Source organism: Cupressus sempervirens, chromosome 7 (genome assembly GCF_028749045.1).
Source record: "Cupressus sempervirens isolate cs-2001-9-10 chromosome 7, ASM2874904v1, whole genome shotgun sequence".
NCBI classification, from domain to species: Eukaryota; Viridiplantae; Streptophyta; class Pinopsida; order Cupressales; family Cupressaceae; genus Cupressus; species Cupressus sempervirens.
Window position 1 is genome coordinate 914,337,727 of NC_143124.1, and position 20,672 is coordinate 914,358,398.

Sequence of the window (20,672 nt, forward strand, 5' to 3'; positions counted from 1 at the left end):
TAGTCAAATTGATCTAGTTGCTAATTAGCTGGGTTGATTACAAATTCTTATAGAACTGTCATTAGATTAGGTATGACAAAATGAACAATTAGCTATTCGCAGCTAGCAAGATCAAATATAGTTTTCCAAGGTGATAAAATAGCATATGTAGATGCATCACTTGCATGCTAGGCATGAAGCCCATCCACAAAATTATAACAAATGGTTGGATATAAAGGATCCATATGCTAGCCCAACAATGGAAACCAAGGATGTAACTATGCATGTATTGGTATAGTCATCTTGTGAGGGTCCAAAGTATCTACTACTACTATTAATTTGGGCATCACTATATAATCCAAAATGTTATGAATTACTAAAGCCAATAGTAACTTATCCCATTCTCCAGAAAATGTAGCATAGGCTCAGGGTCCCTTCGCTTCTAGGAATTTGTAGCAGCTATTCTTACTACTGGAAGAATAATTTCAGTGAAGACTTGAGTGTAAGGAGTTGAAGAAGCAAGTTTTTCTTCCATGTAAATGCCATAATCATGAGGCTCATTCCCTTATAGAAGCCTCTGACATAATGAAATTACCTCTAAACCATGCAGAGTATGATGAAGTGGTTCCCAACCTTGAAACACTCTTATAAGAAATGGAAACAAAAATGTAGATGCAATACATGACAAATTTCACAACTTGTAGTCCTCTCAATATTTGGACTATAAATTCTCAAAGACACTTGCAAGTGAGTCCAATATCATAGCACCTACCACAACACTTTTTTGGATTATATCCAGTGCTCCCATAATATCCTCTATGTTGTCTAGTTGTTGTTTATGCCATGTAGTCTCTTTCTAAAGCTGCTCCTTCTCCTTCTGGTATATTTCCATAGACTCTCTCTTGTGCCCTAAATTTTGAACAAACTTATAAATATCTACCTCTACCATCTAAAATCAACTTTACATTGTCTTTTAACTCTAGCATAGGTGTTTGATCATTGATAGCTTTCATTTTATCATTTCAACATTCAAATTTTCAAGTTTCCTCTTCATTATGTGTGGTTTATCAATGATTTCCTCTTGTTTGATTACATTACATCTCAACTAGCTACTCCAATGATGCAATCACCCATCTATCTCTAGATTGTGCAAGCACTTGTTTTATAGAATCTAGATAGACACTGATAGTTCCAAAGTCATAAACCTAAAGAACATCATGTGTGCATCCCACTTTAGCGAAAAATTGGATGTCATGTTCTTGTGCATATGTTTCAATCACTTCTTTCAAACTCAACTGAGGTACACCTATGGTATTATCAAGTGAATCCCACTACCCATAGAAGATAAGGCTTGTTGTTGAGCATATGTTGTTGTTGCTTGTTGATGCTGGAGTGACTCAAATTGGCATTGTTCTATCACATTGTTGGTGTTTTTTTGTGAAACTACTAGGTTTCTCTAAACCCAATACTAGGATGTAGGAGACAAAAAAAAGCCTAAGGATTAGCTAGATCCCATATTTAGTAGGATTAATCTTAGCTCTAGACCAACTTCTCCAGAGTACAAAAGACTTTCTATAACACTTTAGGCTCTACAAAACCAAGGTGGGTACACCTCAAGGACTTGGATATGACTTATTTTATGATTTTTCTTCAACAAACTCATTCACTATTACTCCTTCATTCATATCTATGCCCTATAGAAGATAATGGTCAAATAATTTTCTTAGATTTGCAATAAAATCCTTGATTACAGTAGCTAGTTGTTACTCAAAAGGAAAACTATTACAAATAAGTGATGACCAAAAATTTTAGTTCATTACATAAATGGAAAATTAATTTTTGTTTGATATCTATATTGTGCAACTATATGAACATATCAAATTGCAATCAATTAATTGATCAGTTCCTTATCCATTGTTATATAGAGTCAAACTAGTAACTCTAGACCTATTTACTTGACTTGCAATTAAATCTATCAGTAGTTTACTCTGAATATCATTCTTATTATATCCCTCTCATATACCTAAAAACCTATCAATTCTTGAAAGCATTTACTTAACTCTTTGAATTAAAAGAAATCAATAAAAGATATACAACTCATCCAAGATGCATTAAAGTGAAAGAACTTTGTTTAGTTCAATCCCAAGATCACCAATATATAAGAATGGAGGCAAAACTCATAGACATAGATATGCAAAATTTCCTTTTGTATTAATTTTCCTTGAAAACAAATACAATACTGATATAAATTCAAAATATAACTCAGAACTTGAAATCTTAATCACTCAACATTCACTATATTCTCAGATTTGTAAGATTGAATAGATTCATATATTTGACAAAAAATTGACTGACTGTGAATAATAGAAAACACTAAAAATTCTACTAACTTCAGACCTCTACTCCACATCTTGGAAATCCTTATATAAAAGGATTGCAACAAGCTTCAGATGGGAGGATACATGTCAAAACTCTAACGAAAAGAAAAGGGCAACACATGTCCATAAAGTTACAATTAAAACATTCTTTTGCATTAAAACCAAAATAGGAAGGTAGTTGCAAAATCAGCAGGTGACATTTACTACATGAGTCTTCACTTTAATTCATTTTGTCTTCTATTGTCTCTAACTTCCTTAAAATCTTCAAAAAGTTTTTCCTATTCATTAATGAGAGATTTAATTTCTTAATGGTCTACTTAGTATATTTGATCTTATCTAAATCTCTCATTGCCTTTAACTGCATAAATCTTTAGCTACTCCTTGCTGATAGAGCCTTAATCTCTCCAACCACAACCTAGACATATATCTCCCTTTTCGAGGGCCATACAGTTCTCTTAACCTTCTCTAAGTCCCTTGTCTCTTTGATCCACCTAGCATATGTTATAGCTTTTGATTCCAAAGAAAATTTATTTAAGTCTATTTAAATTTTAAATAAGGAATCAATCAAGTTATTAAATGGGACATCACTACCATCTTCAAAAAATGATGCTATGGTTTCTTAAGTTAGCACTACACTAAAAGAATCTGACCACTCCTGCTAGTCTTTCAATTTACTTTTAGCATCCAAAATTGGTGGAATGCAAGGCTCAATCCCCTATGATAAAACTTTCATCTTTCCTTGGATAATTTGTAACTTTCTAGTAAAGAAGCCTATTAATTCTTTTACTATCTCTAGGACATCCTTTACTATGATGATTTTATTAGAAAAATATGGCTTCTTAGCCATCAATATAATTAGCCTCTCTAGAAACTAAGTGTATGGCCCCCATAGATTAAAAGTGGGTGATAGCCATGCAAGTTCTTTATTTCAAACATGCTCAACATCTTGTAAAGAAATATACAAAGCATGGGCCTATTGGGATATATTTTTTAGATTTTCTACTCTGTGACCTACCATGCTTCTTAGGACATCTTTCCTTACCTCACCACCCTATTATGGAGATGGAGCATCAATTCTCATCCTTGTAGGTTATGTATCCTTTACCTCCAGCTCCTCTATTTGAGTAGTTGTTTCCACTATGAGTTTAGTTGGTTGACCCTGAATGCTCTATTCCTTGTCCTGCTTTGCACTAGATAGTTGCTCTTTCAAAGATCCAACTTCAACTTCTAGCCCTCGAGCATTGGCTTCTAGTTCCTCAATTTTCTATTTATAAACATGGCTCTTTCTGAGCACTTCCTCATACAATTTCTTGACATCTATATAGTCATGGAAAGTTCTGGATAGTTTTGTTTCTATCTCCTCCACTTTAGCCTCATTCATAAATGAGAAGTGTTTCATTGCCTTGGAGATTTTTGTAACTAAGGTACTATGTAAAGTCCACACTATCATATTTCTTTGGTTAGTGTTCTACACATCCATCAATTTTGGTTTATTTGTATCACGGTCCATGCTCCATATTATGAAGGATTTGGAATCAATATCGAAATCCGATCCTCTTTCAAGTCCACTAGCACCAAATGCCTCATAGGAAATTGCATTTTCTTGTCTCCTAATTTTTTCAAGCATGAAATCTTGTTCTAGATTTTAGCTAGGTACTAGGAGCATACCACTCCTTTGCACTAGGTCTCTAACCTCTTCAAGAATCATTACCTCACTCTCTAGGTCATAGACATGAAGCTTATCAACTAGTTTTTGCTTCTCCTCATCTGACTCCCCTAGCTTCATTTTCAGTACTAGTTCACTTTGTTTGATCTTGTAGAGGAATCTCTTCAACTCATTGGATTTGATGAATTCATCATCTTTAGTAAAATGTTGAGCTTGGATGATCCTATCATCTAATCTTGCTGCTACAAGTTCTAGGTCAGTTAGAATATTCTCTGTTGCATTTACTCTATCCTGTAAATAACATTGCCTCAGAGTAACAAAATATTGATTCTTGTTGGGCATAAGTTGAAGTGTCCTCTATTTTACCCTTTTAGGTATGTGGATCACTTTTTTCCTCTTATTACCCTTGGTAACCCATGAGGCTTCAATAGACTCATCCTCTTCAATTTCCAAGGTCACATCAGGCTCTGGGCTATCAAGATTTTCCCTTTCTTCTTCTCCAATTGGCCCCTTTGGCATTTGTTTCATGATCTCAACATGGTTAACTTCCATATTCCTTATCCTTTGTAGATAAGGGACAACTATGTAAAAACCATTAAAATTTGGGTCTACTCTTTTCAATTCCCTCTCCACCCTCATAACATCATCAAACTTCTCCCATTTATTGGCAACCTCCCCCTCAACTACAATATTGGGAAAGTAAAAGCACAAACCTATGTCACCCTTTTACGAAGGAAAATGCTAACAAAAGTATAACTATTCACCTTTAATGACATAAATCTAGTATTATTATTTAGAATTTGAAAGTGAAGTAAACTAATGAAATGTGTAGAAATCGATGAAGTTTAGGATAATAATAATTAATATTTATTTGAAAAAAGAAATGATATATTTTTCTATTTTTTAAAGATAACTTTTAGTTGTTGGAAAATGTTGAAAATTAGGGGTCTAGTTTGTACCACAAAACTACATGGAAATAAACTTATTTCCTTTTGATCTTAGATTATGTTATAGATAATATACGTAGCTAGAATAATCAAAAATAAAAATTGGCTTTAGACCTATATTTTCTCTTTTATAACGATTCAAATTTCAACTTATTCAAATCAATAGTTTTCATCTCCCATCATATTTTTCAAAATAAATCTATTCCAACGAAAAAGAAAACTTATAGATTCTTGAAGAAGATTCTCTCCTCTAGAACACCATTTAATTTTTAAAAAATTCTTATATGATTTACTATTTTTTTCTTTCTCAAAATCAACATCTTCTTGAGTGTTAAAATATACACTTGTAGAATTTTTTAATTACAATATATTATCTCTAATTAAAACACTATGAACTTGTAAGAATTTGGCTTAGAGAAAAATTCACCCAAGATCAAGAAGTATAAGCACAAGCACATAGTAGACCAAGAGAGTATGATCAATATGAGAATGCTTTCTATTATTAGAAGCATGTACATACACACTAGGAGAGCCTGTATATAAAGGCCTCTAAGATGTATCTAGAATGTGTCTAGAATGTACTAGGAAATAAGCATGACAACTAAGCACATATCCTCCACAATAAGAGGATAAGCATGATGAGGTGTCTAGAATTTTGTAGACACCATGTGCTCAAATAATGTGCTAACTCTTAAGTGTAGACAACATATGCATAATTAGAGTGCAAACTCCTGTGTTGTCATCATGACAACTCACAAAACTACGCATACTACTAGGTGACTAATAAATAAATAATAAAATATGTATTAACCTTAGTAAACTTAAGTAAGTGTAAATAGTAAATACTTATTTACACCAATAGAACTCTTTATGAGAATATTCTTGACTTTGAGCTCTATAAAATGGTGTTTTTATGTTATTAAAAAATATCATAAAAAATAGTAAGAGTTATTGAAACATTAGTTTTCTAAAATAATTTAATTTCTTTAGTAATTTGATACTAACTACTATAAAAACATGCATTTAATAGACATTTCTAATTGAAAAAGTGTGAAATCATATATAACTTAGCTAGAATTAATTTATCAAGATCGTACATTTGAACAAAATTAATTTTTGGATAGAAATACTCAAATTCAATCATTCTAATTAGTCAGCTTAAAAGGTGACATAGCTTTGTACTTTCGCCTAGGAATGAGGTCCTCATGTGGCAATTCATTTGTGATTGAAAACATACAATGTCTAATTTCTTTGAGGGTGTTCCTCATCCAATTATTTGGATCATAGACTCTATAAGGGGCGGTTGATAATTTGAAGTGGTGGAGGAAAGAATGAATTCAATCCAAGGATTCTTTTCCAATTGAAAACTCACCTACACAAAAATGTACCCCTATGCACCTTAGGTTCTGGGTATTCTCTATTAACCATGAGTAACTGCCACATGAATTCAATGATAGCCAATCTAGGGGGAATATATTTGGGTAGTATGTGGGGTGGTTGAGGGAAGCCATATACTCTCATGAGGGAAAATTTTGGGAACAAGAAGATATCTCCCCAATTATGATCTAATCTCTTATCTTTAGGAAGGAGGGCTGGTCTCAAAAGACTTTTTCAATGTTTCAAGAGCCCTAAAGTAACTACGATCTAATATCTTCATAATAACAACACTAAAGTTATTAAAAAAGGAAATAGAGTTAGAGTAGTCATAGAATCTATGTCATACCCATGTCCACAATTTAACTAGAAAATCTCCATTAGCATCAGATGTTTGATTAATAAAATCTAAGCTTACATACCCCACATTTTTTTAAAGGTTCAAGTGCATCAACAATGAGTAATGAGAGAACTTGAAATTTCCCATCTCTCCACCTTGTGTCGACCCAATGATATATTTCATCTTTGCTAGAATATACTCCACATAGTCATATTCTCCACCATGGTAGGAGTCTTGTACATCTCTGGCAATAATGAACTCTACCCCATATACCAAGTCAGAACCATATTTTCCTACCACCTTGTGGGCACCATATGTTATCTTCACAAAATAGTTCTTGAATTTATCTAGAGGCATCATCTTCTCTACTTTCTTAGGGTAATCTCCCACCTTGAGGTCCATTGGGATATGTTGTATCATAGATTTCCCTACGTAAGCCTTGGTATTGCTTTCAAATTTTTCTTGAAGGTCAATTAAATCCATTGGCTCACTCATGGCATCCTCTAATCCAAAGGCTTCAATGAAAGAAGCATGATCCAATGTACACGAAATGGTTCCATCATGCATGTGGGATGATTTGGTAGCTAGATTATAAGACCTAATAAGGGCTTTCAACAAATCAACATCCACAAATACTTCTAGAAAGATTAGCTTTCCCAAATTTTTCATCCCTAGGTTGCAAATAAGGATTTTATCCATTCTATTGTGATAGAAGTATCTGAATAATTCATAACTGTTGACTCCAAGGAAAATAGCATCCCTACAGAAAGCATAAGGCTCACATAAGCCATGGTCTTTTGCAAAGGTGGCATTTGAAGATTTAGGGAATAACTTGATTCATTCATCCGCAAACTGGCTTGGTTTCCTTTGCCTCTTTCCTCCTTTTGAAGTAGAGGTTTCTACAATTTCCATATTTGAAGCTTGAGTCTCCTCAACCTCTTTGTCATAAATCTTGACTGTGTATTGAAAATACTAGAAAAATCTATAGTTAGAACTGAAAACAACAATCCTTTGTACTGAGAGATCTATAAATACTAAAAATCTCTTCTCTCTACAAACAATAACCTATTACTAGTGTAGAGAATGTTTTTATGCTATGCGTACTTCATCAACCTTCTATATGCATTGATATCATGCATGCTCGAGCTTTAAATTCAACATTCTCTGTCACCTCAAATGGAGTGTCAACATAACTCCAGCTCAAAAAATTCTTATACTATAGTCAAACTTCATTGGTCAACAACATAGACCGGGTAAAGTACAAACTTGTGTCACCTTTCAAGATGACTTATCAGAATGACTGAATTTGAGTATTTCTATCTAAAAATCAACTTTTTTTCAAACATATGATCTAGATAAATTCATTCAAGCTAAGTTATATATGGTCTCACACTTTTCTAATTGGAAATGTCCATTAAATGCATGTTTTATACTAGTTTGATCTTGTAAGAATTTACCTTAGGGAAAAATCACCCAAGATCAAGGAACTCAAGCACAAGCACAATAGTAGACCAAAAGAGTATGATTAGAATATTGATATATATCCAATTCAATATGAAAGTTTACTAGGAGTGCCTATATATTAAAGCCTCTAGAATGCACAGGAATCAACAACATGATAAGTCATACAACTAGGCACATGTCCACTAGAAGTGGATTATCCTCCATTAAGCATAGGAGTAAGTGCGATGATGAGAGGATAAGCCTATAAAGGTGTAGCATGAAAAATTATGTTGTAGATGCCATGTGCTATAATAGGAGTGTGAATAACTATGTTTTCTACATCACAACTTAGTTAATTATGCAAACTCAAGTGTTGTAAATGCCATGTGTTGAATTAGAGTTGCCTACTTCTGTGTTGTCAACATGACAACTCATAAGAGTACGCAAACTCTTAAGTGTCTCACCTAAAAAATAATAAAATAATGCATTAACCTAAGTAAACCTAAGTAAAGTGTAATAAGTAAATACTTGTTTACAACAACACCCCCCCTTAAGTGCAATAGGGGAATGCACTTAAGCTTACAAAAACTAGGATGAAATGCATAATGGGTCCTGGCTACTAGGCCATGTTAGGTAGCCATGTACATAATGCAATGTAATCTCTCATAAAGTAGAGAAAGAGGGAAAAACTCATGGGAAAAAACCTCCCCCAAAAAGACAGATAAAAAATAAGATGCATGGATGGATGGAGTAATCAAGACCCCCCCCCCCATTATGATATACATCAAGCATATACAAAAGAGAAGTATGAGAAGAACAAAACCCCATAAGAGGAAAATGTTTCACCCCATAAGAGAGAAGAAGGAGAGAGAGAAGGTAGTTCCCCCTCCCCTCCCCTCCCCCAATGAGGAGTGTCGATCAGTGATAGCTACTCCAAGGTAGAAGCTAGTCCATGAGTGCTGAATAATGTTCCTCCCCTTTGGAAGAAACAATGAAAAATGTACAAGTGAGATGCTTCCCTTTCTGTAGAAAGAATCTTGATGATGAGTGGTGTCTTTGAAACCTATTCAACTATCCTTGTGTCTATGTTGATGGTCACCCCTTCCAAGACTAGTGAAAAGAATGAGGGTCGATCTTGCATGGATGGATGTAGAACCTATCCCAAAGAACCAACTGTCTCCTCAAATGATAAAGAGACCTCTTGCAACTATTGTACATAAGGATCCACAATCATATCAACCTACGAAGACTGATCATGTAGAGAATGGACAAGAGGGTCAAAGCGAGCCCTCAGAACAACTAGAGAAGGATCTTCTTCATCAAAGTGAAGATGTATATCATCAATGATGTCTCCCAAGTCTGCTATGTATGACTCCACAAATAAACCTGAAATATCTACTATGTAATCATCCCCTGTTGCTAGAGCTGGAAGACAAGGTGTACCCTATTGTGCTGGACCTATCACTATGGCAATATATGCATATGGAATATTCTGATGTTGTGACCTCTCACTACAAATGTAAATAAGATCCCACATATCTGAATCAGTCAAATCACTATTGTTGGTGTCACTATCAGTTTTCACAATGTATGAAATATAGAGAGGAATAGAGGATAAGCTAGGTGAACTTTCCTCAAAGTGTACATCCCTCTCTACAAAGATCGCATGAGTATTAGGATCCATAAGTCTGTATGCCTTACCACTATCTTCATATCTGATGAAAGTACAAGGCCTAGGTGGTGGTGCCTTGCATCTCTTAGAAAATATAGTTTCCTATGCTAGACAACCAAAGACTTTGAAGTGTTTCACAATTGGTTTTCTACCACACCATGCATCAAAAGGAGTCTTACCATCTAAGGCACTATGAGGAGACCTATTAAGTATGTGATTGACATTGCTTATTGCTTCAACTTCAAGTGTTGGATCAAAAGACTTGGCTTGTATCATGCAACTTGCCATGGACTTAAGAGTTTGTATCCTCAGTGTTGCAACATCTATCTTATGTGGACTAAATGCTGGTGGATTCTAAAGATCAATACCCTCAAGTTTGCAAAAGTCTTTAAATTTTGTGTTCACATATTCTCTTTCATTATCTATCTGAAGAACCTTGATGGATTTTCTTGATTTCTGTTCAACATGATGCTTGAAGGCTTGAAGCTTATCAACCACTTCATTCATATAATGAAGAAAGTAGACCCATGTGTAGTTGTAAAATTCATCAATAAAAGTAAAAATGCAATGGCCTTGGCTGACTAACTGATGTCACTACAAAGGGACCTACTAAAACCATGTGAACCAACTAAAGAACAACTGGTGCTCTTGAAGACTTCCCCTTATCATTCTTCTCCTTGAGATGCATATCCACTGAACATGTTAAACATTCACCCTTGAAAAGTTGATTATACATAGACCTTTCACCATATTTTTTGAGAAAAGTTGATAAAGATAGCAGAAGGCAAGATGACCATACCACTCATGCCAAAATTTGATTTGTGGATGAGATTGAGTTAACAAGGCTTGTGAAGGAGACTTAGGAACAAAGTGGGAGAAGGAATAAAGCCTCTTGATATGATTGACTTTGACTATTGCAACCAATGAATCATCTTTTAGATTTTGCAACATTATAGAATCAGGAATGAAATCAACTTTATTACCATCTCCAAGGTAAGTGATTTGGTAAACAAAGAGGAGATTAGAGCTAAAGTTTGGAACATAGAGAACATCTTTGAATTACCCATTTTCCATCTCCAAATGTCCTTTCCCTTCAACTTCCATTTTTGTATCATCTCCTACAAAGATGTGTAGTACCTATGACTACTTCAGTGAAGAAAAATATCCTTTTGAAGAACACATGTGATATGAGGCACCTGAGTCAAGAATCCATTCCAAGGAAGAACTTGTATCTACCATAAGTGCTTTCCCTTTCCCTTTAAAGTGGTTGGAGTTGAATCCTTGGAAGCATTTGGCACATTGATTTTGTTCTTCTTGAGTAAGTTTTCTAACTCATCGATTCTCTTAGTCTTGCAATGATGCTCATCATGATTTGGCTTCTTACAATATGCACAATTTTTTTTTTCCTTCTTTTCATTGTTTCCCTTCTTATTGGAAGATTTATTGCCTTGTTGTAAGGAGGAAGATTGTTGTGTCTCAGATTGTGATTTTTGCTTCCACTACTTTTTCTTGCTATTGTTAGAACTTTTTTGTCCTTGACTTGATTGGTTCTCATCACTTGCCACCAATGCTTTGGTCTTTGATGACATGAGAAATCTCATATCTATCAACTTGGATTGTTCCATCATCGACATTTTTGCAAATGCATCAAATGTAGGCTTTTGGAAGGCACTTCCCATGGTCAACTTGTGAGTGTTATAACTCAAAACAAAGGAAGCATACTCTAAAGGTAGCATCTTCAAGATGTGATGAATCAACCTATCATCCTTCATGGGATTACCACAATCATTAAGTAGTGCTCTAAACTCATTGGCTTTGTTGATATAATCTTGAATTGTGTCAAAATTCTTCAGATCCAATAGAAGTAGATCATCCTCAATCTGGAATCATTTTTCCTCATCCACTTTACCTTATAATGATTCAAGTTTGTCCCAAGCAGGTTCGGCTTCCTTGAAATCAAAAATGTCAAAGAAGAGATCTCTATGTACACAACTCCTAATAATTCCTAAAGCCTATTGGTCTTTAATTTGCCAATCAAAGAGTGTTGTAGCATCAGTGGGTTAGAGGATTGTACCAATAACATAAAGATTTAGACCTTTTTCCATTAATCTACTCCATACAATATCTTTCCAAGTAGAATAATTGTGTGAAGTTAGAAGTGGACCTTTAGGTGAACCCATGATGTAGAAAATGAAAAGAGTACAAAAGAGACACAAAAATAGAATACACACCCCCCTATTCACTCAATCAAAGAACCCCTCGCGTGCCCCCCCCCACCCCCCCCCCCCCCCCCCCCAAAAAAAAAAAAGATGCTTTTGGCACTTTATATATAGTGCATGTACAATAGGCCACTTGTCAAAATGAACTTTTAATTTGCTATTTACAACTACCTTTTGAGGCTCAAATATGTCACTAAGCACGATAGCTCATATGTACAACAATTCTGAAAAGTAATCAAAGCAATATAATACAGAAAAGGCCCTGAGTTTGAAAGTGATATTTTTGTCCACACAACCCTATAATCTAATTGAAAATGTAGAAAGTAGACAAAAAATTACACACTTTCAAAAAAATAGAATCTATTTTTGAATCCAAATGAGCCCATACAGAGCGTTTCAAGTTGTAAAATGTAGGATTAGATAATTATAGTCACCAAAAGATGTAATTTCTGACAAATCCATGTACCAAGACTAGAAAAGAACACCACTACTAATTTTTTTGGGAAATTCTACTTAAAATCAAAAAAATTGCACCTAATTTGGAGTCTAGATGACTGAGTTATGGCCTCCCAAAGTTGGACTGTCAAATCAAAACTACATCTAGAGAGGGGTCTTGGTAGCAAACTATGAGGTTAAATTTGATGGTCAAACGACTGTCATAGTAGTTGAAAAATGCATGAAAATGATGACCAGATGGCTGTCAAATTTAATGTTGTGAAATGATGATGTAAGCAAAAAATTAGCCTTCCTCGATGACATGGCTAATGACATCAACAGATGATGTCAGCATGTACGACCTGTATGAAAAAAAAGGCTCCTCGTGTGTACTAACATGTCAAAGCTGATGTGGAAGCTTACATGTCAAGCTAATGTGTAATGAGATGCCACATGGTAGGCAATTGAAGGCTCCATGTGGCATAGTTTGCAAACACCATGTGTCAGAGGAAGGAGCACCGGAGGACAGTTGCAATGGCGTTAGGTGTTAGAAAATGACAAAACACCAGCAGAAGTTGGCAATGACCGATGATGACTTCTAAGCTACTGGTGATGAGGGTAGTAGGTGCCAATTCTTTACTGCAGTTGACATGAAAAAAGGTTTGGTGCCGCAAAGTATGAATGCACGGGGAGGTTTGAAGATGGTGGGAGCCAATGTGTAGGTGGTCAAAAACTCACCAAAAGCCTAAAGCAGTGGTCGGGTCTTCAAACACGGTGATGGGAAAAGTTAATCCCACATTGGCAGTGGGAATAACTCGCAATGTATTTATAAACCAAATGTTGTGGTTGGAAGCCAAAGTGAAGCCAGGCTGTCAGATGAGGTAAGGTGATCACCAATGGGAATTCAAATGCCAAATTTTTTGTAAATGCAAGAAATATGTGACCATTGCTTTGATAAAATGCCATCAAAAAATGTAAAATGTGTCCACTGAATAATAAAGGAATATGTCACGATCCAATAATAGAATATTTTGTGCAAGGCCAGGGTGTCACTACTTGGTGCCTGTACAAAAAAAAATTCTCTGTAGGCCCAAAGGGAAAAAAATAATTCTGAAAAATTCTTTCAAAAATTGCAAAAAAAATATTGATGAAAATACAAAGAAAATTAAAATACCAATCTAAATTAAATTAAATTGCATATCTAATAGATCGTGCCCAAAATTGCAAATCAGACCTTTAGGTGCTAGTTTGCAAAAAAATTTGCCTCAAAATTGACTTTGGCCCAGCATAGGTGAATTTATAATTGATTTTCACCAAATCGATGTTCCAGATGCAATGGCTAAGTCCATTTTGGCTCTAGACGCTTCCAATGATTGTGATACACCAGATCTAGGTCGAGCTGTTGAAGCAATAATGGTCTCAAATGGACATGTGAAGAGACATTCTCCAAGCTCTGATACCATGTAAGAATTTGCCTTAGGGAAAAACCACCCAACATCAGGGAACTCAAGCACAAGCACAATAGTAGACCAAAAGAGTATGATTAGAATATTGATATATATTCAATTCAATATGAAAGTATACTAGGAGTACCTATATACAAAGGTCTATAGAATGCTTCTAGAATGCATAGGAATAAGCAACATGATAAGTCATACAACCAGGCACATGTCAACCAGAAGTGGATTATCCTCCATTAAGCATAGGAGTAAGTGCAATGATGAGAGGATAAGCCTACAAAAGTGTAGCACACATAATTATGTTGTAGACACCATGTGCTAAAATAGGAGTGCAAATAACTATGTTTTCTACATGACAACTTAGTTAATTATGCAAACTCCAGTGTTGTAGACACCATGTGTTGAATTAGAGTTTTTGACTTCTATGTTGTCAACATGACAACTCATAAGAGTATGTAAAATCCTAAATGTCTCACCTAATAAATAATAAAATAATGCATTAACCTAAGTAAAATTAAGTAAAGTGTAATAAGTAAATACTTATTTACACCAACAATATCCAATTACTAAAGAAATAAATTTATTTCAGAAAAGTGGTGTTTCAATAACTCTTGCTATTTTTATGCTATTTTTTTTATAACATATAAACACCATATTATAGATCTCAAAGTCAAGAATATTCTCATATAGAGTTCATAGTGTTTTCATTAGATGTAGTATATTGTAATTAAAAAATTCTACAAGCACGTATTTTAACACTTGAAAAGATGTCAATTTTTAGAAAGAAAAAATACTAAATCATATCAATTTTTTAAAACAATTATATGACGTTCTAGAGGAGAAAGTCCTCTTCTAGAATGTATAATTTTTCTTTTGGTTACAATAGATTTGTTTTGAAAAATGTTGTGGGAGATGAAAACTATCAATTTTAGGTGAGTTAAAATTTGAATCACTATAAAGAAGAAAATATAGGTCTAAAATTGATTTTTTTTAGTGTTCCAGCTATATATGTTATCTATAACATGGTCTAAGATCAAAGGGAAATAAGTTTATTTCAATATAGTTTTGTGGTGGGAACTAAACCCCTAATTTTTAACATTTTTCAGCAGTTAAAAAATTATCTATAAAAATTACGAAAATATATCAATTCTTATTCCAAATCATTATTAAAAATTATTATAATAAAATTCATCTATTTCTACACATTTCATTAGTTTGTTGTATTTTTAAATTCAAAATAATAATACCTATTTTATATCTATAAGAATTTTCCTTAGGGTAAAATTCACCCAAGAACTAAGAACTCAAACACAAGCACAACTGTAGATCAGAAAGAGAGAGTATGATCAAAATGATGATATATTCATTCAATATGTGTTAAGAGTACACTAGGAGTGCATGTATATAAAGGCCTCTGAGATGCATATAGAATGTCTCGGAATCAACTACATGATAAGTCATACAACCAAGCACATGTCCACCAAATATGGGTTATCCTCCATTAAGCACAAAAGTAAGTCCAATGATGAGAGGATAAGCCTACAAGGGTGTAACACACAAATTAGTGTTGTAGAAAACATGTGCTAAAAATAGAGTGCAAATAATTGTGTTGTCTACATGACAACTTAGTGAATGATGCAAAATCCAGTGTTTTAGACACTATGTGCTAAAATAGAGTTTCCTACTTCTGTGTTGTCAACATGTCAACTCAAAAAAATGTGCAAACTTCCAAGTGTCTCACAAAATAAAATAATAAAATAATGCATTAACCTAAGTAAAGTAAGTGTATATAGTAAATACGTATTTACACCAACACCTCCCCTTAAGTGCAACTTAGGGGAATGGCCTTAAGCTTATGAAAACTAGGATGTAGTGCATAATGGGTCTTAACTACTAGGCCATGATAGGTACCCATGTACATAATGAAAATACAATCTCTCATAAAGTAGAGAAAGAGGGAAAACCTCATGGGAAAAACCCTCCCCCAAAAAGAGAGATAAATAGGGATGCATGGATGGATGGAGTAATCAAGACCCTCCCATTACGAGATACATCCAATATATAGAAAAGTGAAGAAGGAGAAGAACAAGACCTCATAAGAGGAAAAATTCCACCCCATAGGAAAGAAGAGGAAGAGAGACAAGGTAGTCCCCCCCCCCCCCCCCAAATTGAGGAATGTTGACCAGTGAGTGTTGCTCCAAGGAAGAAGTTGGTCCAAGAGTGTAGAATGTTGTTCCTCCCCTTTGGAAGATACATTGGAAAAGGTACAATCTCGAAGATGTATGGTGGCCCTAAAACTATCTCAAGTATCCTTGTGCTGATGTTGATGGTCGCCCCTTCCAACTGTGCTGAAAAGAATGAATGAAGATCTAGCAAGGATGTTTGTTGAACCTATTCCAATGAACCATCTATCTCCTCAACTAACAAAGATACCTCTAACAAAAGTTGTTCATAAGGATCCACAATCATGCTAACTTGTGAAGACTAGTCATGTAGAGAATGGACATGAGGGTCAGAGTGAGCCCTCACAACAACTGTAGAAGGATCATCTTCATCAAAGAGAATATGTAAGTACTCAAGGCTATCTCTCAAGTTTGTGGTTTGTGACTCCACAAACAAACCTTCAATGTCTACCAAGAAGTCATCATCTAAAGTTGGAGCTGGAAGACATGTACCCTGCTGTACTAGACCTTTCACTATGGCAATGTAAGCATGTGGACTATATTGATGTTGTGACATCGCACTGCAACTATCGATAGAATCCCACATGTCTAAATCTATTGAAGCACTATTGTTGGTGTCACTATAAATTTCCATAGTGTATGAAGTGCGAAGAGGATTAGAGGGTAAGCTAGGTGAACTTTCCTCAAAGTGAACATCCTTCTCCACAAAAATCTCATGAGTCTCTAGATCCATAAGTCTGTAAGCTTTAGCATTGTCTTCATAGCCTATGAAAGTACAAGGCCTAGGTGCTAGTGCCTTGCATCCCTTGGAAGATAGGTTTGCCCATGCTAGACAACCAAAGACTCTGAAGTGACTCACAACTAATTTTCTATCACACCATGCCTCAAAAGGAGTCCTACCATCTAGGGCATTATGAGGGGACCTGTTAAGTATGTGAGTAACACTGCTAATGGCTTCAACTTCAAGTGAAGGATCAAGAGACTTGGCCTTTATCATGCAACTTGCAATGGATTTGAGAGTCCTAATCCTCAATGCTACAACATCTGTCTTGTGCAGACTAAATGCTGGTGGGTTCTAAAGATCGATTCCCTCAAGTCTGCAAAAGTCTCTAAGTCTTTGTTCCACATATCTGTTTTTATTGTCCACCCTTAGAACCTTGATGGCTTTCATTGATTTTTGTTCAACATAACTCTTAAAGGCTTGAAGCTTATGAACCACTTCACTCTTGTGATGAAGGAAATAGACCCATGTGAATCTTGAAAAGTCATCGATAAAAGTGAGGATATAGCAACCTTGGCTTACTAAAGTCACTACAAAAGGACCTGCTAAAACCATGTGAACTAACTAAAGAACCACTGGTGCTCTACAAGACTTCCCTTTATCATACTTATCCTTGAGATGCATATCCATTGAACATGAGGAACACTCACCCTTAGAAAAGTTGATGTTAGGTAGAGCTTTGACCATGTGTTTAAAGAAAAGTTGTTGAAGATAGTAGAAGGCAAGATGACCAAACTGCTCATGCCATAGGTTGATGTGTAAATTAGAGTAAGTTAACAAGGCTTGAGAAGGAGACTTAGGCACAAAATGGGAGAAGGAATAAAGCCTCTTGTCATGATTGACTTTCCCCACTATAACCAATGAATCATCTCTAAGACTGTGCACCATCACTAAATATGGAAGGAACTCAACTTTATGACCATCTCCAAGGTGATTTATTTGGTAAACTAAGAGGAGATTGAAGCTAAGGTTTGGAATGTAGGGAACATCTTTGAATTCCTCATTGTCCATTTCCACATGTTCTTTTCCTTCAACTTCCATTTTAGTATCATCTCCCACGAAGATGTGTGGTACTCTGACTACTTCAATGAAGAAAAATCTTCCTTTGAATCCTTGGAAGTACTTGGCACTTGAATTTTGTTCTTCCTGAGTATGTTTTCCAACTCATCGATTATTTTAGTCTTGCAATGATGCTCATCATGATTTGGTTTTTTGTAGTATCAAAAAAGTTTTTCCTTTTCATTACTTCCCTTCTTGTTGGAAGAAGAATTGCCTTGTTGTGAGGAGGATTGTTGTGTCTCAAATTGTGATTTCTACTTCCACTACTTCTTGTTGTTGGTAGAACTTTTCCCTCCTTGACTTGATTGGTGCTCATCACTAGCCACTAAGGCTTTGGTCTTTGATGTCATGAGAAGTCCTAAATCCATCAAGTGAGATTGTTCAACAATCAACATCTCTGCAAATGCATCAAATGTAGGCTTCTGGTAAGCAGTTCCCATGGTCAACCTATGAGTATTGAAACTTGAAACAAAGGAAGCATACTCTAAAGGTAGCCTCATGAGGATGTGATGAATCAACTTGTCATCTTTCATGGGATTTCCACAATCTTTAAGTAGTGCCCTATACTCATTGGCTTTGTTAATGTAATCCTGAACTATGTCAAAGTTCTTTGGATCCAAGAGAAGTAGATCATCCTTAATTTGAAATCCCTTTTCTTCATCCACCTTACCATACAATGATTCAAGTTTGTCCCAAGCTAGTTTGGATTCTATAAAACTAGCAATGTGGAAGAAGAGATTTCTATGCACACAACTCTTGATAATTTCTAAAGCATGTTAGTCTTGTTTTTTCCATTCAATGAGTTCTTTATCATCAATAAGTTTGGTAATTGTACCATCAACATAAAGACTGTAACATTTTTCCATTAATCTACTCCATGCAATATCTTTCCATGTAGAGTAATTGCATGAAGTTAGAGGTGGACATTTAAATCAACCCATGATGTAGAAAATGAAAAGAGCACACAAGAGAGACACAAAAAATATAGTGCACCCCCCGCCTCCCCCCTCAATCAAAAGACCCCCTCAAAAAGATGCTTTTGGCACTTTATAAGTAATGTGTGTACAATGGGCCACTTGTCAAAATGAACAAAATATACTTTCTAATTTTCCTTTTTACAACTACCTTTTGAGGCCCAAATCTATCATAAGCACTATAGCTCGGATATACATCAATTCTAAAAAGTAATCAAAGCTTTACAATGTAGGAAAAGCCCTAGTTTCAAAAATGAGAATTTTGTCCACAAAACCCTAGAATCTAACTATAGATCTAGAAATTAGACAAAAAATAATGTAATTTCAAAAAAAATTGAACCTAAAAAAGTGACTACATGTGCCCTTACAGAGCATTTCAAATTGAAAAATGTAGGATTAAGTAGGTACAGTTGCCAAAAAATGAAATTTCTAAAAAATCATTACACCAAAACTAGAAAAGAACACCACCACTAGAAAGTTTAGAAAATTCTACCCAATTTCAAAAAAAATCACACCTAAATTAGAGTCTGGATGTCCAACTAATGGCATCACAAATTTAGGCTACCAAATCAAAAAGCAATCTAGAGAGGGGTCTGGAAGGAAAACTACTATCTTAAATTTGACAATCAAATAGCTATCACAATAGTTGTAAATGGCCTAGTTTTGACAGTCATATGACTATCAATTTTAACATAGCAAAAATGATGATGTTAGCAAAAATTTGGTCTCCCTACTGACATGGCAGTACAAACTACTGACATCACTCGTACAGATGTGACAAGTGGAAAATGTTGTATGCTAACATGTCAAAGGTATGATTGTATGGACTGGTCATGGTGGCAGATGATGTGTCCACTGTGCAAGCGCTGATGTGTCTGAAGGTCATACACATGGTGAAGCAAACTATATTTAGGCATTCTCTAGTTGATGAACAAAGTGTGGGTCTGCGTGGTGAGCATTGAATGGTTTGCATGGAGGTAGGAATGGTGGGTTCTATGGATGTGGCACAAGAGTAAACAGTGGTGCCAAAAATATTTATTCATTGCTAGAGTTAGGTTGTCATCAACAAAAATCTATTTGTAGTGGTCGTCGAAGCAAGCCAATGTTGGAGATGCGGGAACTAGGCCAAGAACTTCACTGTGGGCTAGAGAATCTTGTTTTCCAGGTGCCTAGTCTTCAAAACATGACAATGAGGTTACACATAATAATCCTGCATCAACCAAGCAGTGAGTCTTCTACTATTTAATAGGTAAGTCTGCTAGATGTAAAATAAATGTGTGATCGCCAGTTCTTGTGTTGTGGCTAGATGTGCTTGGCTGCCAATGGAGTAATTTAGCCAATTTTCTAGGTGTAGCCAAAAAATATTAAATAAAGCCTACCAAAAAATATAGAGTATTCTCTATGCACAAACAAAATATACTCTACGTAGGGCCAAGATCCGATAGCTCGATACTTGCAAAAAAAATTCTCTGCTATCTGCCCAAAGGGTAAATTTTTTTTTCCAAAAATAGAAATTTGAAATAATTGCAGAGATTAAAATCACAAACCCAAAAAATAATTAATGAGATCTACAAATGACCATACCCGAACTACAAATTGGGGCCTCCAGGTGCCAATTTGCAAAAAAAATTTGCCTCATGGTCAACTTTGGCCTAGGATAGGCGTATTTTGTTGGTCTTAGAATGGTTTTGACTATTGAGTGTCAACACACTTAACTAATTTTCACATAGAAGCTAACTACACTATATGTGTTGAGCCAAAC